This window comes from Bactrocera neohumeralis, chromosome 2 (genome assembly GCF_024586455.1).
Source record: "Bactrocera neohumeralis isolate Rockhampton chromosome 2, APGP_CSIRO_Bneo_wtdbg2-racon-allhic-juicebox.fasta_v2, whole genome shotgun sequence".
NCBI classification, from domain to species: Eukaryota; Metazoa; Arthropoda; class Insecta; order Diptera; family Tephritidae; genus Bactrocera; species Bactrocera neohumeralis.
Window position 1 is genome coordinate 35748376 of NC_065919.1, and position 15864 is coordinate 35764239.

The following is a 15864-nucleotide window of genomic DNA, read 5'->3' on the forward strand; positions in this document are numbered from 1 at the left end:
GAGGCAGCGTTGGTGAGGAGTTGAGTAAACCGTAACATGGGAACTGAGAATGAAAAAGGAATAATGGCAGCAACACGAGAGATGTTTGCTTAGGGAGCGGGTTTTTCGATAGTTAGGTAGGCAAGTAAACGCAGCTTAAGAACAATTGAGGATGATGGTGGTATAACGTACAACCAAAATTGAAACGCATGCATGCTTTTTGTTTGTGGTGTTGTGTACATACATATATGTGTGTAAATGACAGAGTAAAGCGAATTTAGAACAGAACGAATGAAATGACGACGGGTTGACTGGCTGTCAAAAGAACAAACATGGGCGCACAGAGGCGATGGCAACGCGGAAAAAACAAAAGCTTAGAAACAGCCAACAAATGCGAACATTATGGCATTATCAAGAGCATATCCGCTACCACAAAAAATCAAATGGAAAGATATGAAGAAGACTTAGCAATAGTTATATGTATGTATGTATATCTTCATATAACAAGTACACACATCTGTATGTACTATAAACATATGTATTTGTATTTTATTTTAAATCGTTTCCAATAATAAAAGTAAAAGACACAGAAGAATGCTGCAAAGCTTTCAAGTTTTGAAGAAAATAAAATAACGTTACCTAGCAGTATACATAAATACATACAGCAAGAATTCGGTATCAAGGTCTTGACTCTATCCTTCATTAAAACTATCATTGAACAAAGTTATAGGCGTAATAATGTATGTATGTATGTATGTGAAACATTTTTAATGTTCAAATACATACATACATACATGAATACACTCTGGTTTTCCCTTACGTACATATGTATGTATGTATGCATATAGGAAGAGGCAGGTGGTTATTTTTATTTCAAAATTATAACAATGATAATCTGTTAAACAAACCACATTCAAATTATCAACGTTTTACAACCTAATTGCAAGAAAACAATTGAGTTTGGAAGATTTATTGTTTCACGCAATTAGCGCTTTGATATGCGCAAACACACAGACACTCAGGCACATGAGTGCCGAGAATATGATCGAATGGGCGCTTAAAAGTTGGGTTCGTATAATGAATAGTAATGCAATTAAATAAACAACTAAAAAAGGGAAGAATATGATAAATGATAAATATATATGTACATATATGTATATACGTACATACATACAATAAGCATAACAAAAAGTCTGGAAATAATGTATTTATTATCATGCTTACTAAATGAAGCCATTTAAATAAACCTCGCAACGCATGTGGACGGACAACAACATCAAACTAGAACCATACAAAACCATGCTACAAAACAATTCCTGTCAAGTACATACTTATGTATGTATGTACATATGTACATATAAAAATGTACCATACGTCGAAGCCGGCAGACTTCACAAAATAAAGGAACCACGTGACGCCGAGATTGGAGGAGTACCTTTAGTGTACGACTATCTATTCGCAATTCTCCAAACATTTACTTTAGGTGGGAGGGGAGCAATAGCTCAAATGTTGAGATAGCTGCTGCAGCAATGACATTTTGTAAGAACCTTTCCACGCTTTTCACTTTCAATTGAAATTCAACTTTCATATTTATACTAACATTTAACCGAAGTCAGAATAACTGCATCCACAACGAAGACACATAAGCACAGTAAAAACAAACAAACGTCAACACATCATACAAACAACAATAAATCTTAACAAATTTTGGTGCGGTGAGGAGCAACAAAAACTGTAACGCCGATGACAACTCTCTCTTTATATCTCACTGCTGCTCACGACTAAGAAAAACTTCTCTTTGGCAGCAAAATTTCTCCACTGAATACAAATGCCAAACTCGTTGTTGTCGCGCATATTTCTGTGGGGATATCGCTACTTTGCACATCTGTTACTGTGCCGTCTGCTTATACAGTAAGAATAGCAAATAATCAAGTTCAATTTCATTCATTCATTGTTGCATCTTACCGGTGTACCAAGCCGGTGCTAACGCTGACGTAGTGTTTACCCAACAACGAATAACAGCAAGTTGGAGTATCTGCAGTTACTAGCCCGGCGGCGTCTGGGATCATAATGACAATTGACCAGATTTAAGCGGCATAGAATTAAATATTCATATATGAAACACTGAAGCACTTCCACCATTGTTAAATATGTATACATACATGTACATATGTATGTACTTGTTTATATGAAATAAATATTCATGATGTACGCTTACTAATCGGATAAGAGGCAAACAAAACGAATGGAAAAGAATACACACATGCTATAGACATATAAATATGTAAGTATGTATGTATGTGCACATACACCAATAAGTGTTCATATGAATGAATTAGCCCCATTAAACTGACACTAAGGAATGCATTAAGAACCCACGGTATGAAAGGTGTGAAAGAGATATGGTGGCACTATCACCATTCTTAGTTATATTAATACAACATAAACTTCTTTATCATGCCTGCGAAGCGGCAGTTAGACTAGGTGATGCCTTTTCGCCCAATCGAAGAAAATTCGACCAAATAATAGCCAAATTAGAATTACTATTTAATATCATCAATGAAGAACATAATTTGTACCACAATTCATAATGCTGTTTTTAATGCATTATTTGAAGCTTTGCTCATCTCTCTCAGGCGCATTTGAAAAGCAACAAATATAAATGTTGCGCAACATCAATGAGTATTTTCAGCAACATGCGTTAGAGCTCTGACACTTCCAGTGCAACATTTCCAGCTGGTATAGAAATATGTTAAACAGTGTTTGTGTGCATTTCTAAGTTCATTTGTTCAGACTACATATGTACATACATATATACATAATTATAATGGAATGTAGAATATATCTATTATTAATTCAAATACAGCATGTGAAATGTTAATATGTATGTTTTTACATAAGTGTTAAGAATGTGAACCAAATAAAAATATTTTTTTGGTTTATTGAAAAGTTGCCAACAAACGCACATTTGCATTAGTAATAAATGTATTTATATTGTTCACCATTCAATTCTGTAAGTATACATATGTATATTATTAGAAAGTTTATCGTCACTAAAATGTGTGTAGATATTTCAAATTTTAGCTTCTCAATTAATATTAATTCTATTGATCGCTTTATAATAAAACAATATTTTAAATCAATGCAGAACTTCATTTCTTCTTTTTCGAAGCATTAATTGAAGAAATTGTATATTTACATATTAAGTTAAATTCAAATTTTTATTTTTATTTTTCGCAACTTTACGCAAACTAAATGGTCATTGGTGTTTTGCATGCAAATATTTCCTGTAGGGCATGCTCTCTTTCGCTTAATCAACAGATCCCGGCAACATTACTTATTTGCTGCGCAACATTAACACCTCACTAAACCGCCACCAACGCTTCTCCAGTAATCGGCAACGCTGAAAAATATTTACTCGCACTCTTCCAACTAGAATTCATTTCCTCGGCTATTCATCATCTTTTCGAGAGATCGGCAACACTCGTGTTTCGTGCCATTGTGTTTTTCAACTTCATATATTTTTGTTTGTAGTGATGTTACTCTTGTTTGTTTTGTTTTCGGCCGTTGCCATGTTGCCGACTTCGGAGTAGTAGCGCGCGCCATTGGCAACATGGGAAATAGATTTATTGGAATGTATATGAGCTGAGCTCATTGTAGATTCATTGTTAGCACGATGGTTTAGTTGTTGTTGTGCGAACACATAAAATAGACGTATGTTTAGCAGAGTGGTAGGCAGGCAGAAAGTAGTAAACAGCCATCGGCAAGACAGCAGGAATAAGCGTCGAAGCAGCTTAACTGTTAAACAGTGAATGGCAGCCCGTAGTAGCCCGCGTGTGTTTTCAGTATTTTGTTATGTTTTTGCGTTGCTGCCGGGAGTTCTATTCTTGCGTTCGCTGCTGCCGCGTAAAATATGCGCTCGTTTTTCGTTTGACAACGTACTAATTTTGCGAATATACGAAAACTCAATACGATTTATAATTATTCAATTGATAATTGAATTTTGAAATTATTAAAATATTGAAGCTTAACATATAATAACTTTTTTAAATTAATAAAAAATGGTTTCGGTGCGAATTTAAGTGCGTCGATGTTTTCTTTGTGAAATAAGAAAGCTTGTACTTTGATAAATCAAGGATATAAGAGCAAAAATGACGTGGAAAATTCGTAGAAAATTTCATTTGGCGTGACATTTGTATCAACGAGCTGCTTACAGTGAAATGTGGACCGTTTTATCTTGCTTTATGCTACAAACCGAACCTTTCACTTATTAATTTACTTGCATGTTTAGTGTACAAAAGTGTATGCTGTTTTTTGAGTGTGGAAAACAATGAAAAATCAACAACAAAAAACATCGGAATGTTAATGTTAATGATAATTTAATTTAAAAAAATCATAAATGTGAAATGTAAATATAAATACGAGTATATGTATATGTTACATTATCAAGTGGCAATTAAGAAATAAAAAATAAGTAAATCTCTGGCAAATGGTTTCTAAAGGCACCATAAGAGCAAAAATCCACATAAACAAAAACATTAAGTTCAAAAATACCATTACCATCTACATTTTATAGTATAAAAATGCCAGAAGCTGATTAAAGGCTTTCGTGTGGTATTACTGCGCGCTGCTCTATCCGTGAATCTTATCAATTGAATAGCATTGAACTTTTCATCTTCGTTGTCGTTCCGTCAATTTCCAAAATATAAAGGGCATACATGTCACAGTCTCGATTTGACTGCGGCCGAAAGTAATTAAACGCAATAAACAATATCAGCGAAGCGTAATCAGTACCTTTCCAAGGCAAGCGATTCAAAAAGCACCGCGTGTTCAAAAAAATATAAGCGCGTGTCAAGTAATTTTATTTCAGTTGTGATAGCGAGAATTATCGTCGCTCTTGTATAATTCGAAAAACGCTAATCAAAAATGTGTATATCCAAGTCCACCATAAATCTACAGGTTTGCTAATAACTAAAGTAAAAGCATTTGTAAATGAAAAACAGATAGCTATAAAGCAATCATCTTCGTTTATGGGTAAAAAAAGAAAACTCATGCGTCATCCACATAAAAATTTTGAATATTTATGTTTGCCTCATAGCCTTGTGCTTGTGTTCCCCTGGTACTCCATATTTCTGCACATAGAAATTGCTATCGCCTCACTTTTAGTTTTCGTGGAAATTATTATTTTCTTCTACTATTTTCTCAACTCACTCAATATATTTAAAAGAACTACGTTTTTGAGAAGGAAATCGTACAATGCAAGTTTTAAAGTCCACTTAACTTAATCCAAAGAATACCACTAATATTAATCGTAATTGTCGTACAATTGTGCTTGTAAATAGTAATTTAAAGAAATTGTGATATTGATATAAGTGTAAGAACTGCGAATAACTTTATATACGAAGTTTGTTAGCGTTAAGTTCGAATCAACGTATATGATATATGTATATTCTAAAATTACAATCATAATCATTCGAATAAGAATAAAATTGGGAGAATTTTAATGCATAACGTTTCTAAATTACGTGTAACTAAGGTGAGTGTGATTGCGAACAAATACTTATTACTAAATATCGAATTTATCTCTGTAATAATCATTTCCGACCCGCCCATATAGGCAAGTTATTATATTGCTTAGGGTGCAAGAATTTTAGTGCGGCAATTTCATTAACTTTGTTTTCATATTTTATTTATTTATTCATATACTCTCAACATGTTGCCGCAGAGTCATAGTTTTGTTCACCTTACGGTTGCTTGTATCACCTGAAACTAATAAAGTTATACATAGGGTTATAGGGTTGAATTCCGAGTAACTGTCTGTCCATGAAAGCTGGTATGTCCATAAGCGTTGAATCAAAACAATAGTTCTCTTAGCCCCCATATACCTGATTTCCAAATTCCGGATGACTTTATGTCGCATATAATGGTAAATATGTGAGTTATTTTAATAAAATTGCTTTAGAGATCATATTACTAATATTAGGAGTTAGCTTTACTACTTATACAAGTATATTAGGGTTTCTATGTGAGCTGGCAGTGAAACTCAGAGAGCATTTTCTTCTGTTAATAATACATAGTAATGTCAAATATAAATAAAATCGGGTCAATGCGACTCCTTTCTATCATATCCCTAATATAAGATTGGCTTTATACAGTATTATTGGGCAGTATTTAATGCCAAAAATATGTGAAATTGGTCCACGAAATCGCCAATCTACTTATACCACATATGTATAGTGAATTTCGTTATTCTAACAAGCCATATGCCGAATATGTTGGTCAGTGAATAAGTTATATATTCTACCCCAAATAATCCCTGTTTAGGGATTTCCTATTTTCCAGCTGGCTTTAAACTGTTTGCGAAGAAAAGTATGTAGAATAGAATTGATCTAAACCTTAATTCGAACCCCCTTTTTCTGATATTGTGAATTCCGATCCTCTGGTTGACGTTTTGCACATCATCTCATTATACTAAATTTAGCCTGTTCGAGGTTTGTGTTATTTGAGGATGATTTTAATAGAATGTTTGCAGACGTGTCTGATTTTTTTCTTACTAATGGCACGAAAATATTTAAATAATTAAAATATCTTTATTATACTACAAATTATAATAGTGTTTTTATACCCTGAACAGGGTATATTAAGTTTGTCACGATGTTTGTAACACCCAGAAAGAAGCGTCGGAGACCCTATAAAGTATATATATAAATGATCAGTATGTCGAGCTGAGTCGATTTAGCCATGTCCGTCTGTCTGTCCGTCTGTCTGTCCGTCCGTCCGTCCGTCTGTATATATACGAACCAGTCCCTCAGTTTTTAAGATATCCTTTTGAAATTTTGCAAACGTCATTTTCTCTTCAAAAAGCTGCTCATTTCTCTGAACGGCCGATATCGGACCACTATAACATATAGCTTACATATTAACTGAACGATCGGAATCAAGTTCTTGTATGGAAAACCTTCACATTTGACAATGTATCTTCACCAAATTTGGTATAGATTTGTTTCTAAGGCAACAATGTAATCTCCGAAGAAATTGGTCAGATCAGTTAACTATAGCATATAGCTATCATACAAACTGAACACATAGTTACTAATAGAAATGCACCTGTAAAGGGTATATTAGCTTCGGTGCAGCCGAAGTTAACGTTTTTTCTTGTTTTTTATTAAAATGACCTAAAAGCAAAATATAGTCTTATAAGAGGCGCAGAATTTGGCAATGTTTCGTCACATATTTATTTTTTTAAGTAACTAATCATAATTGTCTGAATATGTTTATTTAAGAAAATTCCTTCTTTTTTACCACTAGCTCTCATTTTTCATGCTAAGGATTTCACGCTAAAAGTTGTGGGTTAATTTATACACTCCTGCAATCTGCAGAGCGCTCGTACATCCTCTGTATCTAATCAGCTGCATTTAAATTGATTAAACTAATCCATAGCTGATGTTGATCAAAGTAATTAATTATAAAAATTAATTAATTAAATCACAATAACTGCAATTTAACATTAATGCAGTCCATAAATCTATCTCGCTCAACCACAACACTGCCAACGCACAGAAACAAATTAGTTATAATCACAGAAAGCGCTTGGCGCAAACTGTAAATACTCAGCACATTCCAATAATCAAACAAGTAGTTTGTCAAACCAACTTTTGTGCGTATTTGTATATGTAGAGTTATTCATAAATATACGACACTCATATAAATAATACTGTGTAAAAATTGGCTGAACAACAAGAACCTTAGCACGTCTGCCAGCAACAATACAGTGGACATCGGTGCAGCTTGCATCAGTTGCGAAAAAATGAAAATAATTTCCATATGCAAATAATTGAAAGCTTCCAGAGAGCGAGTACATGTCGACCCGAACATATGAAATAATTAGCGTAAAAGCGATTTATGTTAATCACACCAACTATACCGGCATAAACGGCAGTAGTAACCCTGTTGACGATAACTATAAATATTCAATGGAATACATACCATTTTCAACACCAAAAGGCATCTTCATGCCTTGTCAATTGCAAATTATAGTTGCTGCTTAAATCAAATAATTTATATTAACAAGCATTTAGTGGACTTATACGTATACTTCACGCAATAAATCTTCTTTCTCATAATGTTCGCATATTTATACCTTGAACAGGGTATTTTTAGTTTGCCATATACTTGTATACATATGTATGTATATGTACATCTACATATGGTCAGCGTAACAAGCTGAGTTCATTTAGCCACGTCCGTCTGTCTGCCCGTCTGTACATACGCAAACTAGTCCCTCACATCTTTTTCTCCCGTAAATCGAGAAATGCATCTGTGAAGGGTATAGCTTCGATCATGTCGTAGTTAATGTTTTTATTGACTTATTTTCATTCCTTTATTTTTTTTTAATTCTGAATACACTGAGTTTTTATTACTTTTTTGGTTGCACAAACCATATAATTATGTATGCACATATGTATATACTCAAGCGCCAATTGAAAACGTTTTATTCTTCACTCACATTTGCACATGAGAAATATTTGTGGGAGAGAAATATTGCATTACTACTTTTAAATCAGAGAAGTTGGATGATTTTATGATTTATTTAAAATTAGGTAAATTGTTCAACATTGAGATAGGTCGTGGACCGCATATTCGATCTGGAGCAAATCTAATAAACTAATATCTAACTTAAATAGGATTTCGAAAGCAGTACATTTGATGCATGAAAAATACATATATACAGCTATATACATATGTACGTAAATATATATATAAATATAACAATATATTTATATAATATATATAAATATAACAATATATTTATATAATATATATAAATATATATATATAAATATACATACATATGTATTCCTTCGCTACAGTACGTTTTCGAACACAGTAGTTACTTACAGTTTACAATTTTTGTTAGTGTTACGGCGGGTTGTTTCGTAGCTCGGCTACTGCTTCAATGACTTACTCACCGAACTCGTTCACAAGTCTTAGGAATAAATTTCCATATAGTTGTTCGAGCAATTATTTTCTTTTAAATTTTACACCCGCTAAATGGATCCACTCAGAGATCTTTCTAGCTTTTACCCCATTTGACATAGCGTTATTTCAATTTACAAACCCGCATATGCAGCTACATTACATCATATTCATTGGAAATACCCAGCAGTGAAATCAGCTGGTTATAAGCAAGTTTGCAACTAGTGTGCTTATACTAGCAAGTCCAACAATTCAGCGGACTTTCTTCTTTTCACAAAAGTGAGTTAAATGATTTACGTACTGATATCCTACAAAATTCCAATATCCTTATTTCAATCGGAAATTTGAAAGACTAAGGATACGGACTAAGAACAAAATTATGAAAATAAAATATTTATAGCATATTATATAAAAAAATGAGTAATAATTTCAGAAATTGCGTATATTTTATTATTATTATATTATTTTATTATATGTACATATGTATATGATATTTTTTCTGAGTATTGCAATATTTCATTGCTTCGTACGAAGTTTATAAATATGTATTTAAATACACCCATATGCGGACGTGTGTAGCCTTGCTCTGCAGTCACCTCACCCATTCCAGAGCGTCTGAGTTGAGCAAAATCCAAAGTTCTGAAATAAGCGGACTATGTACATACATACCGTACTCACTTTATTTTCCCTCAAGGGAGATTTGGCAGGTGAGAAGATTTTAGTGTTTGCTGCGTCGTTTTGTCTATCTGACTGACACTGTTTTTGCATATCGTTTACACTTGCAACAGGAAAGGGCTCAGCACGTTTCATTCGCTTAACGAATTGTAGTCTACTGGTCTGTCCTTTTCGTCGACAGATATCAGAGGCTTACATGTGAGTGTGTCTCATTGGATTTCAGTTTCAATTTTGTGTCTTACGCAACGTTATATTTTTGTAGTTGTAATTTTACATGCGTTTCTCCTAGTTGTCTACACACTTTGTGAAGCTCGTATCGAGTAACATGGTCAACATGGCAAATGCAGCACACCTTTTGTTGCATAACATGCTTCAACCACTTTGTTAGCTCATTTCTGACCAGTGGTATCATACCACAACCCTGCCGGAAAACATGACTCACTCAGGCAAACATCTTATATAGTAGTCCAGGAACGGTAGAAAAGTCATCCAATTCATACCAGTTCGTTACAGCTTAAAGAAGATTTTCTTTTCATGTTATGCGTGCAGAGGAAATATGAACGCAATAATTGAACTATTGAGCTGGAGCCGGACCAGCATTTCATTTGCTTGTTTTCTCTACAGGGATGTTAACACATGCCCATGTGCAAATATGTAGATTGTGATATCAAGTAACGAATACCGTGAAGGTTATTGCTAGTTTTGACGGGTAGATTTTCAGAAACTTCAAAATTATATTTAAAGTTCCAACAATTCATTTGCATAACACTTAGTGCCATTAGAGTTATTTTTAACAAATAATTGTAACGGGTGATCCAAGTAGGGGTACTTTTTTGTCAGGTTTCACCTGAGTCGTGTCAAGAAGTCATGTTATTGTTTAACTTTATTACGAATATTCACCCTCTGTAAAGAATGTGCTTCGCTCGCGTTCGCTCAACTTATGGTCAACATAATCGGCCTACTGAGCTTACTATCGCAGAGTCGATTCTTGAAAAATGATGCCGATAAGAACTTAACCGTCAATGGCGTCCATTATCACGCCATAATAACAAACACTCACTCAGTGGATTTTTTGAGAGAACACTTTCTGTTTTGGGCCGGTCGATTGGCCACTAAGTTCGTCTTATATCACACCGTTAGATTTTTTCAGTGGGGATACATATGTAAAAACTAAAGTATATCCGGACAATAACGGTTCAACTCATTCTTTGGAACAAAACATCATGCATGTAATTCGCCAGTTACCTGTCGAAATCCCACCTGAGACGTAGCCGCGTTTAAAGGCGATAATCTGCAAAAAATAAGTGCCAAAGATTGGCAATTTAAAGTTTCTGTGTTTTTTTTATATGTGTCTCCCTTTGCATAAACAATGCACATAACATACAAATACAAACAATAATATATTTATACCTAAGAGGCACAGTTTGAAGAGAGCTATTAAATCTTTACGTTGTTTGTCCGCGATGGACTCCTAAACTACTGAACCGATTTCAGTAAAATTTAGCACACTGTGTACAGTTCAAACCAACTTAGAAGATAGGATAGTAAAAACAATTCATAAATAAGGAATATAGCCCTATTAAGCGGACATCTCCATTAACCATGCACATTGTTGATGTTTATTATGTACAATCTATTAAGCGGACAACTCTATTAACTGGACAACAAGGCTGTTAACCAGGGGTCGAATCGTTACATCCGTGAACGTATCACTCGTCACGTAAAAGCCTGTATTTCGTATTATGACATACGTGATCGTAGCGCTTCTATCGTAATCTGGCATGACGACATACGTGAACGAGTATATAAACGTATCCGTTCGTTCGAATCGTCGTTCGAACGCGAACTACCAATCGACAAACAAATTTATGGAAATGTGAGCAAAATTTTTTTAAATATCAAGTGTTCTATAATTTTTAGTAATAAAGAACATAAACAAGAAACCAATGAATGGAATATCTTATTAAAAATTAAAAAAAGAAGTAAGGAAGGGCTAAGATCGGGTGTCACCGAACATTTTATACTCTCGCATGATAAAGTGATAATCGAGATTTCATTATCCGTCATTTACATATTTTTCAAATACCGTATTTGTGTAAAGTTTTATTCCGCTATCATCATTGGTTCCTAATGTATATATTATACAGAGAAGGCATCAGATGGAATTCAAAAGAGCGTTGTATGTATTGGAAGAAGGCGTGGTTGTGAACCGATTTCACCGATATTTCGTACATGTCATCAGGGTGTTAAGAAAATATTATATACCGAATTTCATTGAAATCGGTTCAGTAGTTCCCGAGATATGGTTTTTGGTCCATAAGCGACGGCACGCCCATTTTCAATTTTTAAAAAAAGCCTGGATGCAGCTTCCTTCTGCCATTTCTTCCGTAAAATTTAGTGTTTCTGACGTTTTTTGTTAGTCGGTTAACGCACTTTTAGTGATTTTCAATATAACCTTTGTATGGGAGGTGGGCGTGGTTATTATCCGATTTCTTCCATTTTTGAACTGTATATGGAAATGCCTGAAGGAAACGACTCTGTAGAGTTTGGTTGACATAGCTATAGTAGTTTTCGAGATATGTATGTACAAAAAACTTAGTAGGGGGCGGAGCCACGCGATCCTTTGTGCCAAATTTCACTTTAATATCTTTATTTATGGCTTAGTTATGACACTTTATATTTTTTCGGTTTTCGCCATTTTGTGGGCGTGGCAGTAGGCCGATTTTGCCCATCTTCGAACTTAACCTTCTTATGGAGCCAAGAAATACGTGTACCAAGTTTCATCATGATATCTCAATTTTTACTCAAGTTACAGCTTGCACGGACGGACGGACAGACAGACATCCGGATTTCAACTCTACTCGTCACCCTGATCACTTTGGTATATATAACCCTATATCTAACTCTTTTAGTTTTAGGACTTACAAACAACCGTTATGTGAACAAAACTATAATACTCTAATTAGCAACTTTGTTGCGAGAGTATAAAAATGTATTTATATGAACAAAATGTTTGTATTTTAGTTGACAATAAAAATAAAATTACTTACAAGGTTAAGGACATAAACATTTTTGAATTAAATTTATTAAAGAATACTTTATTTGATCTCTTATCGTTTGGTCGATTGCGGTGAAGCGGTTCGCTACCCCGGTGTCCATTTCTTGTGTGTGATAAAAATAGCAATTTTGAGGGTCGCAACTTGTTGTAAGTTTTATGCAGATGTTATGTAATGCCTCAAACGTTAGCAAATCTTCCACTTTTGTGGGGTGATACCTTCCTCTCTTGCCAATTTCCTATAATTCTCCACCGTCTTTTTAAGATTCCAATGCTTTGTTCAACGATACATCTACAAAGAAAATTTTGTTAATGAGAATTCATAATTTTTTGTTTATACCTACGCTATTGCTACGATCTCTTAGTTATCTCCGCACTATTTTTTTATTCCCATCACTTTCACTAGAGCTCAAATGAAAAAAACAAAGTTGGATTCATTTTGATGCGAGTATTTAATTAGCTTTTGTTAGTTTATTGAAAATTTCGCAACAGTTTTAACAGTTCCACATCTATTGTGACTTAAAAATACGATCCAAAGCATTGTGGAATTTAAAAAGTTTTGTGAATTGAAAATACATTACGATCGTATGTCATAATGCCAATCACCGCATACGATTGACGTTTCACGTAATTATCTTTCGAATGTTTGCTGATCCGTGCACGGATGTAACGATACGACCCCAGACTTTGAGAAAACAACCTTTAATACGTTATATGTTACAAATAAATTTATTTGTATGAACATATTCAAAATTAAACCTCAAGTACAATCCCCTGGATTCTTTTACCGACAAAAACGTTTTCGCCTCTATTCGTAAAGAAAAGTTTCACTGTATTGAATAGTTTATTATATGAATAATAGTCTATAATGTATATCACAGCGACGCGTGGCCGGATCGCCTGGTCTTATATATAAACAAAAATTCAAACATCCTCTAAATAATTATGCTAATATGCACTGATCCCTTCATTTAATTTAATTTCGAGCACCACTATTGTGCTCCATAAAACGTGTTGCGATAGTATGTTTAATACTCACACTTGTCGCGTTTGTTATACACTTGCATAGTTTTGATTGTTTGTGTAGAAATACATTTCATCGCCACAAATGAATTTGTTTCTGTCACCTGCGCCGTCTGATAACGGACAAACAAACAAGTAACAATAATCGCACTAATTGCAGCGACACGATCTCTACAAAATACAGATGACAGTTCTCAAATACACTATTTATGGATTAAACTATTTAATAGATTTTAGCTTATAGTGACTACTGTTATTGCATTGAGGATAACAGTGAACAGCATGAACAACTAATAACGGTAACATTGATGAAATATGTCAATCCATTGTCGTGTAAATTATGCGAGGTATGTGTATTCGTTCGGCCAATTTGAATGTTTAGTTAATTTTTATACTCTCGCAACAATGTTGCTAAGGAGAGTATTATAGTTTTGTTCACATAACGGTTGTTTGTAAGTCCTAAAACTAAAAGAGTCAGATATAGGGTTATATATACCAAAGTGATCAGGGTGACGAGTAGAGTCGAAATCCGGATGTCTGTCTGTCCGTCCGTCCGTCTGTCCGTCCGGCTGTCCGTCCGTCCGTCCGTGCAAGCTGTAACTTGAGTAAAAATTGATATATCATGATGAAACTTGGTACACGTATTCCTTGGCTCCATAAGAAGGCTAAGTTCGAAGATGGGCAAAATCGGCCAACTGCCACGCCCACAAAATGGCGGAAACCGAAAACATATAAAGTGTCATAACTAAGCCATAAATAAAGATATTAAAGTGAAATTTGGCAAAAAGGATCGCATTAGGGAGGGGCAATTTTTTTGGAAAAGTGGGCGTAGCCCCGCCCCTACTAAGTTTTTTGTACATATCTCGGAAACTACTATAGCTATGTCAACCAAACTCTACAGAGTCGTTTTCTTCAGGCATTTCCATATACAGTTCAAAAATGGAAGAAATCGGATAATAACCACGCCCACCTCCCATACATAGGTTATGATGAAAATCACTAAAAGTGCATTTACCGACTAACAAAAAACGTCAGAAACACTAAAATTTACGGAAGAAATTGCAGAAGGAAGCTGCACCCAGGCTTTTTTTAAAAATTGAAAATGGGCGTGGCCTCGCCCACTTATGGACCAAAAACCATATCTCAGGAACACTAGACCGATTTCAATGAAATTCGGTATATAATATTTTCTTAACACCCTGATGACATGTACGAAATATGGGTGAAATCGGTTCACAACCACGCCTTCTTCCAATACATACAAAGCTATTTTGAATTCCATCTGATGCCTTCTCTGTATAATATACATATACATTAGGAACCAATGATGATAGCGGAATAAAACTTTACACAAATACGGTATTTGAAAAATATGTAAATGACGTATAATGAAATCTCGATTATCACTTTATCATGCGAGAGTATAAAATGTTCGGTGACACCCGAACTTAGCCCTTCCTTACTTATTGACATTTGTTTTGCTTGGACACGATTTGGTTTTTGCTTATTCCAAAAAATTGATAAAATAATCCTTGACAAAAGCAACGCTTATCAGTCGTACAAAATGTTCTAAGAGCCTAGAGAAGATGTGAACGAAGGCCGTGCCATAGGCCCGAGCACGTCAAGAAAAGACAAAAACTTTATCAAGTGAAGGCAATAGTATTGGGAAATCATCGTACAATCATAGCCAACGATCTTAGGGTCAATAAAGAATATTACCAGCAAGTAACGCGTAATTTGCGCAAAGCTATACGCCAGGAACGGCCGGATTTGTAGAAGAAAATTGGCTTTTGCACCATGATAACGTCATCGTTGTTTTAGAGAGAATATTTGGCGAAAAACAACACATTAATGGCTCCGCAGCCACCATATTCTCCAGACCCGACCTCCTTGACCTTTTTTGTTTCCAAAACTGAAAAGGCCCATGATTGGAGAACCTAAGTAAAATCACAAAAATTACCAACAGGTTGCAAAGAAATTCTCGGTGTAATATTACTTTTAGTTTACCACAGAATATTTATTTATTTATAATAATTCATATAACAAAAAAGAGTTTTATTATATAAGTAAATACATAAACGCAGCACTGGCTACGAGGCCTTCAGCCGCCTTGTAATTATAACTAGGTGAAAAAATTCTATTTGCTAAGGGTTAGT

At 34.5% G+C, this 15864-nt stretch overlaps 1 protein-coding gene across 3 annotated transcripts in view; it reads left to right on the forward strand.

Moving 5' to 3' along the window:
- The window catches only part of LOC126757503 (homeotic protein antennapedia), a 199245-nt gene that overhangs the window by 118102 nt on the left and 65279 nt on the right, over window positions 1-15864 (forward strand). The window contains exon 1 of one of the 3 annotated variants that reach the window (XM_050471474.1): window positions 4415-5515. The exons of the other annotated variants lie outside the window; for them this stretch is intronic. The gene's annotated coding sequence lies outside the window, so the exon portion shown is untranslated. Of the gene's footprint in view, window positions 1-4414; window positions 5516-15864 lie in introns of those variants that run through there. 3 annotated transcript variants of the gene reach the window in all.